General features: G+C 45.2%; 1 protein-coding gene across 1 annotated transcript in view; it reads right to left on the reverse strand.

Moving 5' to 3' along the window:
- The window catches only part of SH2D1A (SH2 domain containing 1A), a 55,857-nt gene that overhangs the window by 22,421 nt on the left and 11,738 nt on the right, over nt 1–21,698 (reverse strand). The window contains exons 3-6 of the mRNA XM_009477200.2: nt 18,663–18,761; nt 8,082–9,397; nt 7,404–7,489; nt 6,676–6,807 (exon numbers count right to left, since the gene is read on the reverse strand). The gene's annotated coding sequence lies outside the window, so the exon portion shown is untranslated. The remainder of the gene's footprint in view (nt 1–6,675; nt 6,808–7,403; nt 7,490–8,081; nt 9,398–18,662; nt 18,762–21,698) is intronic.

The following is a 21,698-nucleotide window of genomic DNA, read 5'->3' on the forward strand; positions in this document are numbered from 1 at the left end:
TGTTCTGGAGGGGAGGAAAGTTTATCAATTCTGAACCATATGCAATTGCGTGTCTAATCTCTGCCTGCAATTATTTCAAATGCACATCCAGATGATAGCATTTATATTCATTCTGAGATTCACTGAGTTTGAGGCCAGAAGGGATCATTATACCATCTGGCCTGACCTCCTGGATGTCACAGGCCATTACATTTCCCCAATTACCTCTATATTGAGCCCTGTAACATGTGTTTGACTAAAGCATAACTATTTTTGACTAAAGCTTATCTCCCAGAAAGGCATCTAGTCTTGATTTGAAGCCATCAAGAGGAGAGAATCCACTGCTTTGCGGGTACTTTGTTCCAGTGGCTAATCACACTCACTATTAAAAATGTAGGTCATGTTTCCAATTTGAATTTGTCTGGCTCCAGATTCCATCCACTGGATCTCGTTATACTTTTCAGAGTTAAGTTAAAAAGCCCTTTGGTACCCATTATTTTTTCCCTGTGTAAGTGTTTATTCTCCGGAGTCTAGTCGCCTCTCAAATATTTTGTTTTGTTTTTTCTAACAGGCTTCACTGAACTCTGAAAAATCACAGGGTAAAATGTTTTCTCTAGTCCTTCTTGTCTGTGTATTTTTATTTTCCCTGGTATCTGTTTCAGCAGTGCCCAGCCCCTCCTCGTGGTGCCGACGATGCACACAAGGGGCGCGTGGGTCTCGCTGCCCTGGAAGCACGTACTCAGTTGCTTTCCTGTTACAAACCTCTGGTCTATAGCAAAGTCTCTCCTTCCCAGTACACAACTGCAGGGTGTGGGAAACTATACTGTGCTGAAGTTTCATAAACATAGAATTCAGTATGGCCCATTTGATCCCAATGGGACCAGTTTATTATATAAGCCAGGTTTCTTTTATGACTGCGCTCACCTCATCATCCTATGCTATCAATCTGTGATGCGCAAACTGCTTCACCCGAAACCAAACATTGCTTATGGCAAAATGAAAATGCACTGCATGCACATTCCTGTTTCCAGCTTGCCTTTCTGATATTTTGAGATTCCAATCACAAGTCTACCTGTAACAGCACAAAGGGAAAATATCCAGATAGATTTTTTCTTTTACATTTTTAGGGTTTAGGTGGTTTATTAGTCAGGTTTAAACTAAATGTTAGAGCAAATAGTTCAGTACAGCCCTACATGTACCCTCTCTTTGCGGTAAGGAGAGATTTTTCACTTCATAAATCATTCAGAATCTATTGTGGTGACGTTACATTGGTCTCAGTACAGAGAAATACACACACACATACTCCCACTCTGAGTATTTTGTGTAGAGAGCACACTAGCAGTGGACTTCACTGCATGCTCATATCACAAGCCAGGCTGTCAGCAAAACAGACACAATCTCAATAAGGAAAAAAAGAACATATTCTGGTTATACTAATTGCTCTTTGAAAGTTTTGCCTTAGCATTTTGGGCACAGATTGCTTTTCTGGCCTACATCACAGCAACAAGAAAAATTACACTTCTGTCCTAAAAAGACCCAGAACTGAAGATGTGAACATATATGTGGTGCTTACGTATTTTAAAATACCTGTGCATATCAAATTTCTATTTTTTTTTCTGACAGATCCTGAAAAATGCCCTCATTAAGCTTTATCTTTTCCCACTGATGAAAGACTGCAATAGAGTTACTTTGCTTCAGCCCAGGAAAGAAAACGTGTATTGGACTTGATGCCAGGCTGTACCATCAGATCATAAGCTATGCTGATAGTAAGACGATAAGTAGATCTAATTCTGTTCTGACTGAAATAAGTAGCAGAGCTGTCCTGCTTGTAGCGAGAGCAGGAGCAGATGAAACCTCTCTCGTCAGACAACAGGAAGCGTGTGTTTTTGGAGAACAACAATCTTTAGGCAAGGACTACTCAGCATTCGATTTCTGGTTAGACCCTTCCCGTGGTACACAGCGCGCAGTGCAGATTAGCAGAACCCGGCAGATCTGGCATCTCCAAGCAGCACAGTGAAAGTCTGTGGGTGGACTAAACCCACGTACTTTTCATTTCACTATTGATTGCAGACTAAATCAAACACAGTGAGAGAAAAGAGCAAATGAAATTGAGCTGGCCAAGACAACAACATTTACATGCCAAGAGAGGCTCTTACTCCTCATATCACTGTCACGGCTCTGTGCATTTAAGGCCATTCCCTAGGGCAGATGTGGGTTTTTCAAAGGTTAGAAGCTAAGCAGATGAAGGCTGGGTGATGCCGAGGATCCACATAACTCTAGGTCACTGCTTTCAATCCATACCAGATGGGTACCCTCTGAGAGCCAGCACTCTCACACAAGTGCCTGCGGAGAACTGTTTTCCCCTTGGCTGGCATGCTTTGGCAGCCCCGTTGCTTGGGAAGCTGTGTCCCAAGCATGGCTGAACCCTCCATGTCAGGGTCAAGGTGAGCCAGAAGGACAAGATGAGGAAGACTGCATGTGGTAGCTTGCTACTCTATTTTAAGATAAATAAAAGTGCCTCAGGCACCAAGACGCAAAGTCTGCAAGGCTGAAAGGAAAGCCTTTGCCTTTGCCTCCCTTTATGGGTCTCCTGGCCCTTGGGTCACATCCAAGTTGAGGTGGCAATGGCAAGGTGGGGAGCAGGAAAAAGCTTGAGGCACCAAAGATGTCATCCTCCCTAGTGTCAAAGGGGAAGTTTTACTTGGAGATAAAACTTGCTGCTTGACTTGGCATAATATACCCATGACAGGTTGCTAGCAGGTCTACGTGAGGTGAGTCCCAAGTCCCAGCCAAGGTGAAGAGCCCTCATGAGTCCCTGTGGGACTGGCTCCTAAAAAACAGCTATAAAGTACCTCACACCTGAGTCTTGTTTCATTTGTATGTTGTCATCGTGAATCCTACGGGGATAGTGTCTAAGCACCCTGATGGCATTTGGGTACAGCATCCTCATCCTGAGCTCCTTGCCTGGGTAAGATCAGACTCCCCACTCCCTGGGCCTTCATATCCACAGGTACCAACAATCCTTTTTCTGAGGGAACTGTCCTCTAAAGTATAGCTGAGTACCCTCACTTCTAGTGGTACAAGGAAAATGCATATGAAAAAATGGGAGACTGGATCAGTTAGATACATTTTTTTATCCAGTGCTTATCACAAATCCCCTTACAGCAAAAATGTTAACTGTGTCTGAACAATTTGCACTCAGGCTTTCCAACCTGTAGTTCAAAAAATGTAAACATTGGGCCGTTAAGATTTAATTGCTTTTTATATTCTCCGTGGAAGCTTTTACTATGAACTATTCATAAGCACGCTCAGGGCTGTCCAAAAAATACATTAGGGCTTTGCTGACAGAGGAATGCGCTCAGGAACATTTTCAGTCACTGGGTTGCAGCAACCTGCCCGCCAGAGAGACCCCAGCCCTCTGGAGAGACCCCAGCCCACTGGAGGGACCCCACCCCACTGGGCAGCAGCACTGCAGTGGCAACGGAACAGTCTGGGACCACACTGGTGCCCGGTGAGGAAACGGTGCCAGCCCTTTGCCGCTCCGAGCGTAGCAGGCACATTACTCTTTTGCTGCTAAATGTAGGTGTTGGACTTCAATTTCCTGCCCTTGTTTGACAGCTAAAACAGGCAGAAATCTCCTGCCTGAAATTCTTCCTGCCTCAGAGAGCTATTCATCAAATATGAGGGGTTTTTCCCCCACCAAGATATTGTAGTGCAAATTTTAAAGCAAAATACAATTCTGATTTTATTTTCATTTAATTAGTTTCTACATAAATATTTCATAAAATATTTGCCTTTTTGTGTTGTTGAAACTCCTTCTTTACTGTTCTTCCTGCAATATTTTCACCCATCAGTCCTAATAGACAGTAGAATAATCCTGGCAGATTTTAGGGCATCATAATTTTTTTTCATAACTTTTCCAGAATTTCCACAGTTTTTCCAAAATTTCAGAGATGTAAAACTAACTTCTTTATGATACCATGTATATACTTTAACTGAAAAACAACTGAGAAATTACTGAGTGAAAAAAAGGAAAAGCAAATAAAAGTACAAGAAATGAGATAATTCCAGATAGCATGCTTCGCTTAACAGAAAAAGGGGAAGGTCACCAAAAAAGAAAAGAAAACCAACAAAACGTGTGCTTTTCCCTTGACTGAGCCATGTCGAGTTTACAAGGAAGTGGAAATGTTCCTCTTAACTTCCAGGCATTTCAGGTCAGATAATTTCATGGAGTATCACATTTTTAGCCCACTCCTTTCTTATCAGTTCTGCCCCCTTGAACGAGTCATGTCTTCCTTTTGTAAGAGTGCATAAATGCCCCCAAGGTCGAAGTAGTAACAACATAATCATAGGCATGAAACCCTTCCAATTCAGCATCTGTAACACTCTTATCTGCCTTAATCTTCAAGAAGAAAGGACAGATGCTTAAAAAAAGTTCCCATGTTCCCAATTAGTCACAAGAAGGTGAAAGTAACTTTTATGGAGATAAGATGCTTTCTTTACATGTGTTTAAATGTCATTCTTCACTTTCAATGGCAAAGGTATGTAGGGACAAAATATTTATAGTACCACCATAAAAAAAAAAGTATCATAATCCATTTGTTCTACACAGTTGGTGCTCTATTAATGCCGTGTATTCACTGCTGCATTGATCGGGGAAAATCTAATAACATGGAACTAGATCACTAATTTTTGACCTCTTACTTCTCAGTTTCCTTCAAGGGGTAAAGAGCTGTTTTACTGAAGCCTTTTTAAATTACATTCACTGAAAATTATACAGTAAAACTCATTCAGAAGATTATTTCTTTATAGAGAAAATGTGAAATTACCTAAGCCTAGAGCAGCATCGGGAACAACGTAATGAGCCTTTAGGACTGCAATCCAGATCACCTGCTAGTAGGTATCACCATTTTTCCAGAAAATAGCACCCACTAGTATATAATGTGCATCCACTTTTTTACCGCCCAGAGGTAAGATTTGTTTCCTTCCCTTCAGCTGATTTTCCCTGTTAGTACAAACTCTGCTTTTCCTCTGTCTCTCTTCCCCTCACTGAACATTACCTCCCACACCTTCACCGTTCTGTCCTCAGCTTCAAAGAAACAGAAACCTCCAGACAGTTATAAGAAATAAAGTCAGTCCTCCAGTAATAGCTCCTGGTCTAGCTGAGATGGTGGCATTAGTGTATTTTCTCACTTCCCTGGTGCTTTCCCTGCGACAGGCAACGTGTCCCCCTCCACCATGATACACGGCAGTCGGGCTGAGCAGGCACAGATGCAGGAGAGGGTGAGCAGAGCTGAGGCACCGTGGTTTTCTCTAGTCCTACCTATTTATCAAAGTACTTCTACGGTCCCTGTCCAAGCACTATCTAAGCACTACACACAATTAAAGGCTGGCTCTACAGGAGAAGGATTTAATTTTGCAAAAGAACAAGCAGAAAGCCAATACTCCCATGGATTAAAACAACCAACCAAGCCAATGCTGGGCACATGTCCCTCACCTTCCTGAGTATGTTCTGTCCAGTTAGACAAAACAGAGCTCAAAACTGCGTCCAGGCCAATGGATGAAGACTGCTGCATATCACCACGAACTACAGAAGGAACGCACTTTTCGTAAAACAATTCTGAGAAATACATGTTTGTGAAAGAGTTTAAGATCCCTCCATGTAAGATGCAACATGTAGTCTTGTGTATACCTTTCTAAATAACTTGTATCTCATATATAGATTTCAGCCATCACACAAGCATTCACTTCCAGCACACACTTGTATATGCGAGCCTATGGCATTTTTGGTTTGCAACAGGTACTCCAGAGTCACAAGCTCAGCCTGATTTTACAGCCTGATCTGTAATGTTCACCCAGCAAACCGCGTCATTTTATATGAAGACCAAGAAATTATTTCAGCTATCAAACAACTTTATAATCTTGCTTAAACCATTCTTTTGTTTCATTTCTTCATCTTCCCCTCCAACAGTCTTTTGGTTCTTTTTGTGTGCAGGTCTTTTATAAAGATTAAATTAAACACAAAGTTGCTGCTCAAATACATAAGACTTGTCTGCTCTGGCTGCTGAGAGCTGTTCATCTACAACATCGTCTTGATTGCCCGGGCAGGACATGTGAGAAGAAAGGGCCTAAGGTTCCACATCAACTACCAAAAATTGAACAGTGGCACAATTATTATCCAAAAATTGGAAAGGTCAACAGCCCCACCCTTTTTTTTTCTTGAAGCAGCAGTTCAGGACATAAGTTGCTGACTGTCATAACTGTAATGTTATTTAAATTGAGTTCCTTCTGAATGTAATTTACTGCCAAAGTTTATTGAGCTTATTTTAACACCATAGTGGAAGATTAAAATTTAAACTATCATTTTAACTATTTTTATAAAGGTTACATAAGTACATTTCATTTCTTTATTGCTTTACTGAATGTCAAGGTGCAGAGCACTCAGCGAAGCCTGACAGTGACTAAGAGATATAAAGGTCATATCGTTTACATTTGCTTCAAAAGTTTAACCTTTGTTTTACCTAGAAAATTATTCACAAATTACTGCCTACAACAAAAATTAATAAAAGAAGAGGTCATCCACACCCAGAGCACCAGAGACTATAGAAAATTCTGACATGGGGAAACCCACCAGTCCTCAGGGCTGTCTTTCCATTTTCATTTCAGCGGTGTTTTAAATTCGCACGCAAAGCTCACCTCTGCCTACATGGAGCGACAGGAGCACGCAGCAAGGCACTTCGCTGCTGCTGGCTGAGCGCGTTCAAGTTGCAGCTGGAGCGTGAGGGGTTTGTCAGCCCTCCCTTTGATCTCCAGAGCCCTGGAATCCTTCTGAGGGACAGAGCAATAATAAATATTAATTTGCAAATTAACTACTAACAATAATAAAATACATGATGGGTGATAACATAACAGGTGAAATCAGTAATAAATTCACATTGAAGAATGTGTCTGCCCTAGTCTTGCCCCGAGTACCCACACACGTCTTTTCTTTGTCATTCGTGTATCTTAAGATAGTAATTTAAAAATTAATTTAAAATATGCATCATCAGTTGAAAATATTTTTTGTCGACTTCAAAAGAGCAAATTTGTCATAGCAGGGTTTAAACTGAATTAAGAAATGAAGTATTTGGTTAACAGGGCACTTGATTTTTATTACAGATGAGTATATCGCTGTTATTGCCGTTTTAATCTTCTCAGGGTTTTCTTCAGGAGCAGCTCTGAAGTCATTAGTACTTGGGGATGTTTTAAAATTCAGGATGTGAGTAGAAGCAGGGCAGGGGGCTCATTTCTGACAAGACAAGGAAAGAAGTGTTATGGGGTGAATCCACAGCCAGCTCGGGTTCCCCTGCACCAGTGGCAGCATTGGGGCTGCTGGCTTTCACTCGTGAGGCTCTGCTATGAGCTGTGCAAACCAAGCTGCTCACCACTGCATCAAGAGGCACCACAGGGTCTGACGTGAGGCTTCAGCTGAAGGAAGGAGTCATCTGCAATGGCTTTAGAAGCAAGTCTTCTGCCGAGAAAAAGATCATACTCAACATGGGCAAGGAAACGCCATCCTCCTCCTTTTCTCCACCCTTTCTGCCCTCCCTCCCAACCGAGTCCTGCGCCTTTGAGTCTCCTACCCCACCATGAGTGGCTGAGGTGCCAGGGCTGTTCCACAGCTCCGACCCCTTTGGCACCCATCTGCACAAGGCACAAGGATGGTTGCATGCAGGCAGCCCTCTTGCAAGCCCCAAGAGCAGAGTGGCCATCGCTGCCAGCCAGCTGCCCTTTGCATGGGGCACCAAGAGCCCCGGGGCAACACCACGTGCCTGCAGCACCTTGAGCAACCGCAGCGATAACTTGCAAACGGAGTCCAGCAACATGTGACCTACGCAGAGCTTCCCAAGCCCTGGCTTCAAAAAAAAAGGCTTTAGTGATAGTGTTCACACCACAGGAGCTGTACAGGGGTGAGACACACTGGGGCTCCTGGTAGGGTGAGCTTTTCGGTCACTTCTCCCCTTGCACCATCACCACAGGTGTAACAGAGAGCAGAAACCATAAACCAAGGGAATTCTGTGCAACTGGCTGAGAACACAATTCAGCAAGACATAAAAACCCACCTGACTACAGGGCCAGGCAGCGTTTTGGCTGTGAGCTGTGGTTGCCTGTCCATTCCGCATTGTGTGCTCTGAGTGGTCCCCAGGAAGCAACTCCAACACCTTGCTTTTGACATGGTGTGGTTTAAGTTAGTTTATTTTTAATTCTGTTGTTATGAGGTTTGACACAAGTGCAAAGATGTTCCACTGAGAAAACAAAGTGTCGCATGTCCACACGACAGGGAGCACAGAGCTTAGGCCCTGTGAAAACCAGGGTGCTGCAACCTTTTAGCACATTCTGCAGAAGACGGCACAAGATCACCTCTGAATGCACCAAGCCTTGCTTTCAGCTAAACCAAAACTGGGTTACTCTTTCCATTTGAAACAGGGTTTTTCTCCAGTGGGGCGGGAGTGTATTGTTCTATATTTCTTATGATGCCTTTTTTTGGCTGTTTTCTTTCTATATCTGGCTTATCTTCCTATTTTTCCTACTTAGTCTTCTACATAAGCTTTCTAGGACCCTGGACATCTCTGTACATTATCAGATACAATGGCCTGCTACTCTTGAATGTGCTTAAACTTCAGAAGTTTATTCTCAATTTGACATCCCAAGTAAATCAAGATAATTTTTAGATTGAGAAGTTTGAGATTAGATTGAGAAAAATTTGAATTTCAAATATATAAAAGTCCTATTAGTGAAACACATGGGCCTCATAGAAATGCACGAGCCAAAAAGCTAAAATTCAGTAGGTGCTTTTTCTCCTGTACAATTTGTTCTTCATTACAACAATGCAAAACACTGGAAATAAAAATGAAGAAGAAAAATTAGAGTCTGGTTAGCAAGGGGGATATAAACTAATACCAGCCGCTATTATACTTCCGTATGCTGCTTAATGAATCAATGCTGGCAGGAAAAAAGATTGCTGGAGCCTGAGGCACTTAATAACAGCGTGTAACATAACATGCATTTCCCTTTAGGTGTCACTCTAAAAAGCCAGTACGTACAATTTCTAGTTCTAATGTAATGAGAGCGGAGGGTGATGCTGTCAAGATGAGAAATTTTGGCAGCACGGCGTGAAGCTGCACGCAGGCAGCCGGTTCGTTAGGCAGCCAGGCAAGCCGTCCCGGCGCAGCGCTGGGGGTAGGATGGGCATCCCGAGGCTGTGTGCCTGGCGGTGAGGGCAGGAGTGTCCTCCCCACCGCGGGCACTGCCGGAGACCTGCCGCCACCCCCAGCTGAAGAGATGTCAGACGGGTTTAGAAATGAGCATGTGAGCTGCTCGCGCAAGACGTAGCTGAAGGCGTGCAAGCGTCAGCTGCTCCCATCAGAGCCTGCACAACCTGGAAACAAAAAGAGAATGAACATTAACAAAACACAGAGCATGGAAATGCCTCTTGGTTACTAGAGATGTTGCAGGCGCTGTGTGGCACAGCTAACGGCACCTGCCTGAAAAAAACTTAATATTTGGCCCTGTCTTCATGATGTATCACAAATCACGTATTCCTCCCACCCTGGGACTTTTGACTTTGCTTTGGCCTCCACCTGGCAGCTTCCCCTGTACAAATTCAGGACCCCGTGGATGCTGTGATCACCTCTGAGGTGCCATCGTTCCTCCCTATCTGTGGCTGCCTCCTGTATGCCCAGGTACACTCTCCAAAGCATCCTCATTGGTATGTACAGCCTGTAATCAGCAGTGAAATACTTTAGGATTCATTTCAGTGAAGGATGTAAGGCTTGAATTGTATTATATTGTCTGGTAATTAATACTAAGAAGAGATCCTGCACAGTATAACAATAGCTATAAAATTGCTTCAACTACATGGGATGCAGAGAGAATAAATGACACAATATGATCATTATTATTATTATTTTTGCTTTTTTTACTTCTGCTAAATCTTGTAACATCTGTCATGAACTTACTTCCTTTCAAAATGACTTCTTGGCAGAAAATGGAACTAAATCTCTAAACGGGACATCACATTATTTCAGAATGAGTAAAGGTCAGCCAGTACATTTTTTAAGTACAAAACTCCTAATTGCTCCCTGCTAGCCAGGGAGAAGCTACCTGTGCTGTTCAGCCTACCAGATGCCATGCCTGTGCAAAGACGGACAATAAAAAGGAGCAAATGGGAGGTGCAGAACAGTACCAGAAATACCAAATGACCTGGTGTTGCGGGGGGAACAAGTTTAAAGACTAATTTCTTGTGAGTTGCAGTGAGAGAATCTTAATAATATTGCGATGGCAAAGAAGCATTGCCCCACCACAAATCTCCTGCGCTCTGTCAAATACCAGTTCCACAGTGACAATAACCGCAGCCGGTGGTTTGTGTCCTTTGACTATGAGCCAGTTTATACAATTAATAACGCATCCCTGCCCAATCAACAGAACGCTCCGTCCTTGGCCCCAGGTACTAATCATGTGTCAAGGCAATTAATTGCAGCGATGTACTATGTGAGGAAGGTTGCCTTTAATGTAAAATGTGGCAATTTTTCTGAAGGGCCCAAGGCGGCGATCATCTGAATATCCTCCCTTGCAGTAACACTACCCTCTCTAAATGAGAGAGGAGAACTTAGTCAACACGAGACCTAAAAAAAAACTTCCCTCTGGGTTCAAGCCCACAAGATCCGTTGCACCCTGCCACCTCTCACTGAACAGGATCATGCTCTTCAGCAAAGGTTATAATTTTCCACTTAGATTGGATCAAAAGTCTCTGGATGGCTAAATTTAAAAGCCAATCACCGCAAAGGAATTTTAAGAAGATTTTTTTTTTTCCTCCCACCGACTTTGCTAGTTCACAAGAAGTATTTTCCTCGCAGCAGCTTGGTCCTGCACCAAGGAAGGCTTGCCATTGATTTTCACAGAAATATGATCAGATCTTCCATTAGTCACCATCTCGCTGCGCATGTAATTGGGTGCAGATGAGGGGAGCTAGCGGGGAGCCTGAGGACACAGACTTTGGGCATAAAAATGAGTCAATATGTCAAGGTGCTCTTTGTTTCACTTTGTCTTCTCTTCCTCTTCTTTCTTAAAGTGAGAGGGGAAAGTCGAGTCCGCCCGAGGAGGGCAGAGCTGCCTCCAGCGACACCCTCCCCGCCTCGACCTCCCGCCATCTGCTTCTGGCACTGCTCCGTACTGCACACTGCTGTGGGGGGACAGCCCTTCTCAGGTGAGGGGGCCAACTCATATGGTTGCAATTAGAGAAGGAGCACCCACAACCCCTTTGCCCCGTCTGCAACCGGGGCTGCCTGGTTGTTGGCAGGATCCCTCCTTCGGGGTGGGAAACAGCCCCGGCAGCAAGAACCACGGCAGAGGTCTTGGTGACTGGGGAGTCACTGTCTCACCACTGCCTCACCTTGTATTTTGATTTTTCACTTTGACTCATTGCTCCCAGACATCTTTGTCATCAATAATAAGAGGTGCTGGGGCACATTTTACAAATGCGTGTGCTTAATCATCTTGATATCTGAGAGGAGCCTTGTAGATAAGAAGGGCTGTTATCTCCATTTCACAGAGGCAACGTGAACCCTCCAGGGCTGCACAAGATGACTGCAGCCACACAAGCTCTGGCAGCAGTGTGCAGACATCCCGTTGTGCAAAACCGAGGGGAGAAAAGCCCTTCCAGTGCTGCAAGGGGTGGATTTAACCTCACACGCCGCTCTGGGACCTGGTGAGTCCCACCAAGCCCTTCCACTACTGTAGACTCAAGATAACCTTTCCCCACTTTGTCATACCTCTGCTTGGCTCATCCTCACCAGCAAAGGACACAGTCAGCCTTCCTGGCTCCTTTGGTACATGCTATTGTGAGTCAGACCCTGCCTGGAAAGTGTTGCTCTCCTCCTCGTCCCGCTGCGAAAGGCCACCCGTCCCCTAGTCATCAGTTTCTTTCGCATACAACAAATTGCACTCATAATGGGAGAGCCCAGGCAGAATTCCCCTGAGAGTCTGAAACGACATTTTTCAGGATCTGACAATAAAACACCACTTGTGCTCTGCCTCTCATCTGTTCACCTTTTCAGTTAAGCTTTCACCCCGTGCATTACAAAAATGAGTCATCTCCACCATCTCTCATGCACTCCCATTCTCAGTACCTTGCCTTAATCTTCAGTTTTTCACTATCACCTGAAATATATGCTCCTTAATCTCTAATATTACTTTATGGGGAAAAAACACTAAAAATAAATCACAGTTATAATGAGAAGCTTCCAAAGACTCTAATCCTAAAACACGCTCCTATAATAACACAGGGGAATCTCCACGCTCAGTATTACAAGGGTAATTTTTCAGTGCATCCCCAGTTTCACAGATACACACAGCTCTTCATTTTCACCTGCAAATGACTCTATAGATTAACAGAGAGACAAAACTCAATCAAGCATGTCTGTCGTTGCGATTATGGCCTGGCTGTAAAGCAATTTCACGGGATGGGAGAGGACCATGATATACCTATCACAGCTTAAAAGCCTTCCTCATTGCGCCAGATTTACATAACTTTATTCAGTGCTGTAGATTAAAGGTTCAAAAAAATCATATTTGCCCATAGGGATGGGAAACGAGCAAATACTCATGATACTGGAAGTAGTTCATCATTTGAATTGGGTTTTGCACCTGCAGATTTCCCCTCTTTCTGTTTGGTAATACTTTCTGGCTTGCACAGACCCAATGACTGCAAGAGACTATTTGTGTATTTGTATCTTCTATCAAATAAAAAACTAAAAGTAAGTTGGAAAGGCTGAATTAGAGACCCCAGTTTTTCAGTCTGACTCAGGTTTTGGAGATCAGTGGGGAAAATATAGCCCTTAACTCTCTTAGGAAAATACACCAAGATCCATGCACTTGTCTCTGCCCAAAGATCTTCCAGAGCGACTTTAGCATGCCCTCAAAAATCCCCCACAACTGCAGTTTTAAAGCCATATCTATCAATGCAGGTTGCCATGTCGAACCATTTTCAAATTCTGACATGCCCTCAAATCCTAAATCTGACTTAAAATTTTTTCAAGCATTTTCTGACAGTTTAAGCTAGAAACTTTGACTTTTTAAAAAAAACCTGAAATTCTTATTGTTATGAAAACACTAAATGATGTGAGGGTTGACATCTCAGTCATTCTGGCTCCGGCATGAGAGTTCATGCTTATTGTACAAGGAAACCAGCAGATGTGCAAAAGCTCCTGCAAGCACTGCAGAGCCGATGCAGCTGCAGGAAGCAAAACTCTCCTTCGGCCACAAGAACCTGCGCCCGCTCCTTGCTGCAGAGCTGCTGGGTTTGGGCTGCTCCGGCCCAGGCGGAGCATGGTTGGGCGATGCTGTGCCGTGCTCCTGAAGGAAAAAGAAAACGGGGGCACAACTCACAGCAGGAGTCTCTCCACACTGGCAAAGTGAATGTTCTCCTTCGAAAATCCCAAAATAGCCAGCCCTGATTTGGTGAAATCATTGCAACTGAAGGCAGCAACTTTCGAAAAGCTGACCATTTTTTATAAGGAATGGCTTAACCATGCCATTTTGAGAGAGAAAGGCCCAACAATTCTTGATGGTGTGCAGCTGGTTCCCATGAAGGCAGAGGAAAAAACCAGAGCCAGGGCTGCCTCTCCAGTGTAGCTGCTCAGAGGTGCTGCTTTTTGTTCCTTATTATGAAAATTCATTTTTGCCTTCTTCAATACAAGATGGAAATCTGATGCCATTTCATTGCGCCTTTTTCCAGGATCCTGTTTCTGCAGCGCTGAAGCTGAGCTCCCTTGAACAACTCTGATGCTGAAACATGTACATAAGTACTTTGCTGAATCAGGCCCTCTTAAAGTATAAGGAGGAAGATATTCAAGCTTTCTAATCCAGCAGCACAGCAGGGAAACTGCTTGTCTCTGCATGATTGTGTAATTGCTTTTCAAAGAGAGAAGCGAGTTTCTCTATCCACGTAGCACTGATAAACCTCAGAAGTCACTTTGGTCTCCTAGCCTAACTTTCAAGATTATTTGTTATGGATAAAAGGAAAGACACTTCTATTTCCATAGCTGACAAGCTTTGCTTCAGGGCACGCATTTATTTTCCATGCTGTTGATCTCTTCCTCCTTGTATCAGGCTAATTCATCAGATTAATAAAGGACGATTTAGCTTCCTGCAGGGTGTTATTGATCTCTCAGGGAACGAGGCAGTTATTTGCTATGCCACCTTTCCCCTGAGCAAAGGGGATGATTTTTAAATATTTCTAATGCTTGAAGGCTGCAGCTGGCTCTCACCAAGCAACTATGGAGGAGCTAAAGGCAGCAGCAAAGGGGAAATGCAAAACATATCGCCTCGATCCCTCTGCTTTCCCCTGCCTCTGTACTCATCGGTCCAGAGCACACAAAGCCACAGCGAGGAAGTGGGAGCGAGCAACTCGCTCCAATGTGGGGCTTTAGAGAGACAAAGCTCATCTGGGCTGAGTTGCACACACTTAATCCACCAGCACCGGGGATTATTTGAAACATGCCGCGTATTTCATAGATTATAAGGTCAGAAAGGACCCCTGTAATCAGCGCCTGTAACACACCCCAGCCAGGTCACTCCTTGCTCTGAGCCCTCCAGCAGCGAATCGCCCCCGCCGGTGCTTGGCACCCCCCTTGCTCGGCATTTGCCCACCTTCAGCTGTCTGCAACAGGATCTCCTTCTACCTCTGACAGCATTTACCAAAGCTGCGTTTCCGTCCGCCTCTTCGGAGCACCTCTGGAAGGCACCGGGGTTTCGGCCCAAGGAACCCCGTCACGGTCAGGCGCGCCGAGCGAGGCCCAGGACGTCAGCTGTGTCGAGCAGCCAGCACGCCGCTCAGCCAGCCCCGTGGCCAGCCAGGCACGATGGCGGCTGCACAGCTCCCTCCCTCTCTGCCAGGCAGAAACCCCAATGCACGATGCTCTCCCATCTCCTCCTGGGGCCTTCCACAGCAGCAGCACTTTTCTTAAGAGACCAGAAGTGGACACATTTCCGAAATATTCATGTGCCATCCAACACAGAAACAACAGTGTCTCCTTCCCAGTGCTGCAATTCCTCTCTTTATCCCACCAAAATTATTCCTATAACTTTAGGCTACAGTGCTAGACGAGGAGCTTTAATTCACCATAATCTCTCAGTCGTTCCCTGGCTCCCTGCTTGTCTGGGCAGAAATCCCTGCCCTGCAAACACAGCCTGGCTCCTGGCTTCCAGGATGCAGGGCTTGATGTTTGACCTCATTAAAAACAAACACTGTTTATTTGTGCCAAGCTACAAAGCCCAAATGCTCAGCCTCGGTGACTTGCTACCTCATTCTTCACCTTTCTTCTGGTTTAATGTCACCTATGAATGTTCCGTTTTCTCCCCAAAAACACTGACAGCCATGTTAAACCGTGAAAGAGCAAGACCTGAGCCCCACCAGAGCTGGGTGGACACAAGCCCGCTTGCTCCCCTGCTTGCAGCTGTGTTGCAAGGCTTGTAAATCCGCCAGCTTGAAATCCACTCAGTATGTACTATATTAATTTTATATAATTCTAATTCTTTAATAAATAGCTTTGAAGAATCAAATATCTCTGTAAATTACAACAACATTATTACCTTTAGCAGTCTAATTTGCAATCTCATTAAAAAGATATCAAGTTCTTTTCTGTAACCCTACAGTGATGGAATAACTCTCCATCCTTCATTAGTCATACCCTTGCACATGCTGTTACATGTTTGTCTAGGACTGGTGTCAAGCTGGGCTGTCCCCAGCTGGTTTTCAAATCCTGGCACAGCAGCAGATTGCTTTCATTGCCGCCCAAATCGGTACAACCAGTTCAGAGAGCTGCGGGGCCAGTACTGGTGACCAGTCCCCTGGACCCACTGGTGCAGAGCGTGCAGTGGTGGCCCATGCTGCGCTGCAGACGCGGGGTCACCGTGGGACTCTCCATCCTGCGGTACGACCACAGCTGAAATTTGTTTTCCCCAAAGATGACACATTTATTGAATGTTTCTGCAAGTATCGAGCGCCTTTTCTGCATTATCAATGGCTTTTCTGCAGAGTTTAGCTGGTACCTGACCAAATAAATGTCTTTTCTTCCCAATATATTCTGAAAATTACTGAGCTCTGCTTGTATCATTTTCCTTCCCATACGAAAGGAAAACCCATTTTCTTGAATATAGAAGAGTTTTGGAGCCAGAATTAGACAAGGAAATGTTTCAAGAGAAGGGGTTGGGGACTGGTTTCTCCCAGCGGCGGGGGCTCGCCGGCAATCTGTGCAGTTAAGCCGGATGATTAAAGAGTGGACCCACCCCGCGAAGCTGCCTGTGTCTGACCACTGCCTGCATCCCCAGTTCAGGCACATTTCTCATCATTATCCCTTAACCCCGCAGTTTCCAGTCCCACTTAATAAAGCTGTGTTTATTTATCTGGCTTTTAGCATGACAGATAAAACAAAGCTATGCCAGATTTCAGTCCATAAATCCCAGTAAGTAGATTGGATGGGCCTAGATGATAAAGGAAAATAACTGCAGAGAACTTATTTTAGAAAAAAAATGAAGGGTCTTAAAACTGATTTGCTGACAGGGTAGACCTTGATGTCATCCTTCTATAAGTGGGTTATGATTGTTCTCACAAATGCAAAATGATATGCAAATATATCCATCACATCCTGCTGCTTCCAGTTTTATCTGCCTTTTTCCTTGTCTTTTTTTTCCCTTCCCCTGGGGTCTCCCAGAAGCTGATGAGAAGCGTTTGTCCCGTGTACAAGGCCAGGGATGAAGAGAGTGGAAAAGGAAAATATCCTGCACTACACCTCTTCTGACAGGTACAAGTTTCCCGATGGTTTATGTCCGTATCACAAGACGCAGGGTTTCATTTCTGCCCTTGAAAAATAGATCAAAGACCATTGCCAGTATATATTCTTCCTTGACAACTTTTCACTGGTTTTGGAAAATACGGGGAGTTTATAGTCAGCCAGTGTCCCTCCTACAGTGACAACTTTGCTGTCCCGGGTGGTTTGGAGCAAGCAGGACTCACCAGGACTGCCAAAAAGTCTTCCTCAAACTCAGAGCTGTTTGTAACATGAAAACCAGCAATGCTCTCCTACAGAAAGGAAAATATGGGTGGTTTTGTTTTTACTCTGCTCAGTGCTATATGTTATCTTTAGGGTCCCCAGAACAGGATTGTGCTCAAGCTGAACCTCAGTTCAAAAATTATGGGGTTTGTGCCTCGAGGGTGCTCTGACAAATTTGTACCTAGCGAGGCACCAGAGGAGCCTTGGCGAGGGGCCGGGAGCCCTGGGCCAGGCTGCTCCCCCCTCCTCAGGGGTTTTCACCCACGGTGGGTGGGTGCAAGGCAGGGGCCGGGGCTGGCCCGTGCCTTGCGGGGCGGCTGGTGCTCGGGCTGCCTCCAGGCAATGTGCAAGTGGCTCTGTGGGAAGCGGCTGCTACTCCTAATTAAATAGCGCAGATCCATTCCTGCTCATCAGTCTGACGGCGGTAAGCCCTTCTCCCGCCTCGGGTGCTGGAATTAATGCTGCTGCGAGACAACATAAATTGCAGCTTGAAAATGGCAGATCAGGTGTACACTTACTGCCATTAAAAGGCTTTAAATTGGTTTAGAATTGAAAAAGAAAAAAAAATCTGCCATAAAAGATGCAGATATGGCTGTAAAGGGCGGAATGCAAATGACAGAGGGAAGTTGAATTCAACAAGAAGTTGCTTTAGGATTTTGCGATGCACACCCACAACACCGGCCCTTAGCAAGGGACGCAGAGGCTGGCTCTGCTTAGCAGCCAAGTTTTAAAGCAGTGTCAAATTAAGAAACCTGGCTTTGAAATACTGGATGTCTCCTGAAAAACTTTAAGTCTGGTTTTGTAAGGTAGGATCAAAGTATTTGAAACCTTAAGACAGGCTCAAACTGCAGAAATTGTGGACACTCTCCACACAGAAGGATCTAAGATCTCTGCTGTTAGTAACTATTAATACATGAGTAACCTGTTACATGATAGCAAAGTGAATCTATTACATCCATATTTTTATATATATATATTTTAAAAAGTATATGTATTAGGTCTGTGAGCTACAAGCACATTTAACAAAGGAGTGACCAACTTTAGAAAAGTTCCTAAAGTTCAGCCTACAGTGAGAATATTTCCGTTTCAAAACCACATAATAATAATTGGGTAAAAATCTATAAATAATTTTGACACAAACGTCAGAGCCCAGACCGCTGTTCTTCCAGGACAGCCTGAGCCCACCAGCTGCGGTCATCCCCTCCCAACCCAGTGAACCTCCTCCTGCTGCTGACTGGGGGGGCTTAGATGGGAGCCCCAGGGGAGCCGAGAGCCTGACAGCAAGGGACATCTCCAAAAACAGGAGACGTGAAACCGAATCATCTTGGGCAGGAATAAATAATCAACTCGGGGTGTCTCACACCTGTTGCAAACACTGGCTCATCGTATGAGGGGGTGATGGACCAGTCTCGTCTCCTCAGACTTTCAAAGGAGGGCTGTACCCTTCACTGTGTTTTTACGCAATCTGTCTGCAAGATCAGCACTTTTTGACGATTTTGCACTTTGTGAACCCTTAAACATCTTCCAGCTGAAGAACGGACCACCTCGCAGGGAACACAACCCAAATGACCATTGATTTGCTCTCCTACCTACCTTTCATGGAAGGCTGGGAAGAGAAGTCAGTGCAGGGAACTTACAGCAGGAGGATGATGGAAGTCTGGAAGAAGATGCTGAAGCCACCGACTCTTTCTGCTGCCATGGAGAAACAGGAGAAGGGTCTCTCAGCACCTCAGCATTTCAGGTCAGTGCTGGGGATCCTCTCATGTGGTGGCCATGCCACTGGCTTTCCCCATTCCAGGCTGGCCAGGGACACCCCACCTTCCACAGTGGGGGCATTAGCACACACCCAACGCTGCAAAGCACATCCTAGGGAGGATGGGATTCCTGACAGAGGCCTTGGCAAGCACTGCAAGAACAGCTGTATTTTACTACAGAAACAGTGAGCAAAAGAGAATGACCAGGAAAACCTATGAGACATCAAGGGAGAGAAACAACAGCATTACAGTCCCAGTTCAGCACCCATTAGCTGGACACTGGTCTAACAGGGACTGAACGATTCTCATATAATGTTTTCTTCTGAAACATTAGCTGCAGACAAAGATCTTTCTCTGTATGAATTATGAAGTATTATTTCATGTTTAATTGCATTGATTTGCATTGAAAGCTTTAAACATCAGCCTAATAATTATCTTAAACCAATTTGTCATCCAGAATACAATAAACTATTATCTATGCCAGTGCTTACAAGGAGCTGATTCTCCTGCATCAGAGGAACTGGAATAAAATAAAAAGAAACACTTAAAATGCCAGAGTGCGCATCCAGGTTGCTGCATTTAGGGGAAAAAATTGTGAGAATGACTGCCAGTAAGGATGACGGTAGAAAAAAAACTTCAGAGCCAGCAATGGCACTTATTTATGGAGAAACATCCAAACGGTGGTCAGGGGCTGGCACCGAGCTTTTCCTGGCTGGAGCCGTGGCTCACCCTGCTGCCCTCGCACCCGCCACGGGGCTCTCCTGCAAGCCAACACAAGGGGACTTGTGTCCCAAATCCTCCTCTGCGGAGCTGAAACCAGCCATGAGTAAGGTGGGTGTGTGGCGGTGGTTTGTGTTGTTGCTGGCGGCATCGAGACCGGCTGCCTTTCTGCCTTGTCACTCCCCCTTCCCTCACACACCAACCAAGATGACGTTTCTGCTTACAGAGAGAATGTCAGCAAATATTTTTAATAAAGAAACTTCACACCTCTCCAAACCCTGCTCTTAGAAAAGGTCTGGCTATTTAAAACCAACACCAAAAAAACCTGGCTAGAGGCATGGAAAATTTTGGACAAAGCAATTACAGCCTCAGCAAGCTATGAGACACCACGACAAGGAGACAGCAACACCAGACATGTTATAGGGAAAGCTGTTGGGCCAGGGTTACTGAGCAGGGCTCCCACCCAGCCTGGCTTTGCCGGGGGGGACAGGCTGTGAGTCCCCGCACCCTGGAGAGGAGGTGAAAATGATGTGTGCTCTGAGCCTCCAAAATTCCTGCGGGAGCAAGAAGGATGAAGCAAAGCAGAGCTCTAACAGGATTTGAATATTTTAAACTCCTTTGACAGCCATGCACTGTAGTGCATTTTATCTGTGTGAGATCTTGCAGCAATTGAGCGCTTTACAGCTCCCATCCGGGGAGCAGACATTATGCAGTGCTTAGCTTGCAGCATCGCGCCAAATTTTACTACCACTGCAAAACTTCCCCCTCGCCTTGCAACCAGTTTCAGCATAATGGTCTTTATTTTGCAGAGTGATCTTGAAACACACACAGCGGTTTTCAGGGGCAGGATGAAAGCCTGATGTGACTCATGGTGGTGTTCTCAGGGGGTGTTTCCAGGGCTGCCCTCCCCACCAGGAAAAGGCACGTCACAAGGCTGCCAACTTCGCCCGCCGGAGGCACAGGGGATGGGGCACACACCGAGGGTGACAGCCCCTACCCTGGGCGCAGCCGTCGTCAACCTGTGCTGCAGGTCTGAGCTCTCAGGTGGCGTTTCATCCTCAGCTGGGAAGCCTTTTGCATTGTGCAGATCCATCGATGCCTCGGGATTTTTATTTGATTTTCTTGAGGCAGGCAGCTGCCCAGCAGAAGGCACCGCGCACCCGATGGGCCGGCTGGGGAGCAGGGCTGCGCCGCGATGCCAGCGGGGTGGAAGCAGCCGCGCAGGAACATCTTCCACTGGGCTGGGGCCTCCTGCCTCCACCACAACATTCATTTCAGCCTACAGCCCTTCATATAAAGTATCATCAAATAATTTACAGTAGGTGTCAGCTGCAAGCTACAGCCAAAGAGAAGGTTTATTTAAGATACCATGTGGATTGTTATACAAGGTCCTGATGGATTATTCCTATCTGAGAATTTACAGATACTGCAGGAGCGTGGCCAACAATTTGGATTAGTTTAGATTAAAGTCAGACTGGGTTGTTTTTTCTCCCTTAGAAAATCTCAGCCCTAGGTCTACAGATTTTTTTTAAAGGAAAGATATAGGCAAAAACAACTTTTACGCTTTCGAACAGGCACCTAAAGTGCTTTTTCCATCAATCACCTTTGATACATGGAAGCAGAAGTGTGAGTTACTTCATTAAGAGCACTCACACATAACTGGGTACATTTACATATTAATCAGACAGCTGAGCTGCTAATCTTTCTATCTTATGTGCATCTGTAACTATTAGTCAGAGCCGGAGTGCTGTTAAATACTCCAGGTACCACTGAGGGCTCTAAAATCAAGACGAGTGCAGGTGACAGGGAAAGGCTCATATTTACAATGCTCCTGTAGAGCCAAGCACTGTTAGCTCTGCAACGGTAATATAAATACATATATCTAACACCGGGAGCTTTAATCCAGCGGGAACCCTAAGCGAGGCGAGGCACTCCCACTGCCTAGAGACTTTAGTGATTCCTGGGGAAAAGGCTGGTCCCAGGCCAGCCTTCTCCAGGCTCTTCACTGGTTTCTGAGCGGCACAGGGCACCTGGCACGATGGACCCTGGGTACACTGGCACGAGACCCTGGGAGATGCTGTGCTCAGGGGGTTCCCACGGGCGCCAGGAGCTAGCAAACACCTGATGGGGATTTCAACCAAATGCGTTGCACGCA

This window comes from Nipponia nippon, unplaced genomic scaffold, assembly GCF_047370975.1.
Source record: "Nipponia nippon isolate SJK-2023a ecotype South Korea unplaced genomic scaffold, ASM4737097v1 scaffold_12, whole genome shotgun sequence".
Taxonomy (NCBI): domain Eukaryota; kingdom Metazoa; phylum Chordata; class Aves; order Pelecaniformes; family Threskiornithidae; genus Nipponia; species Nipponia nippon.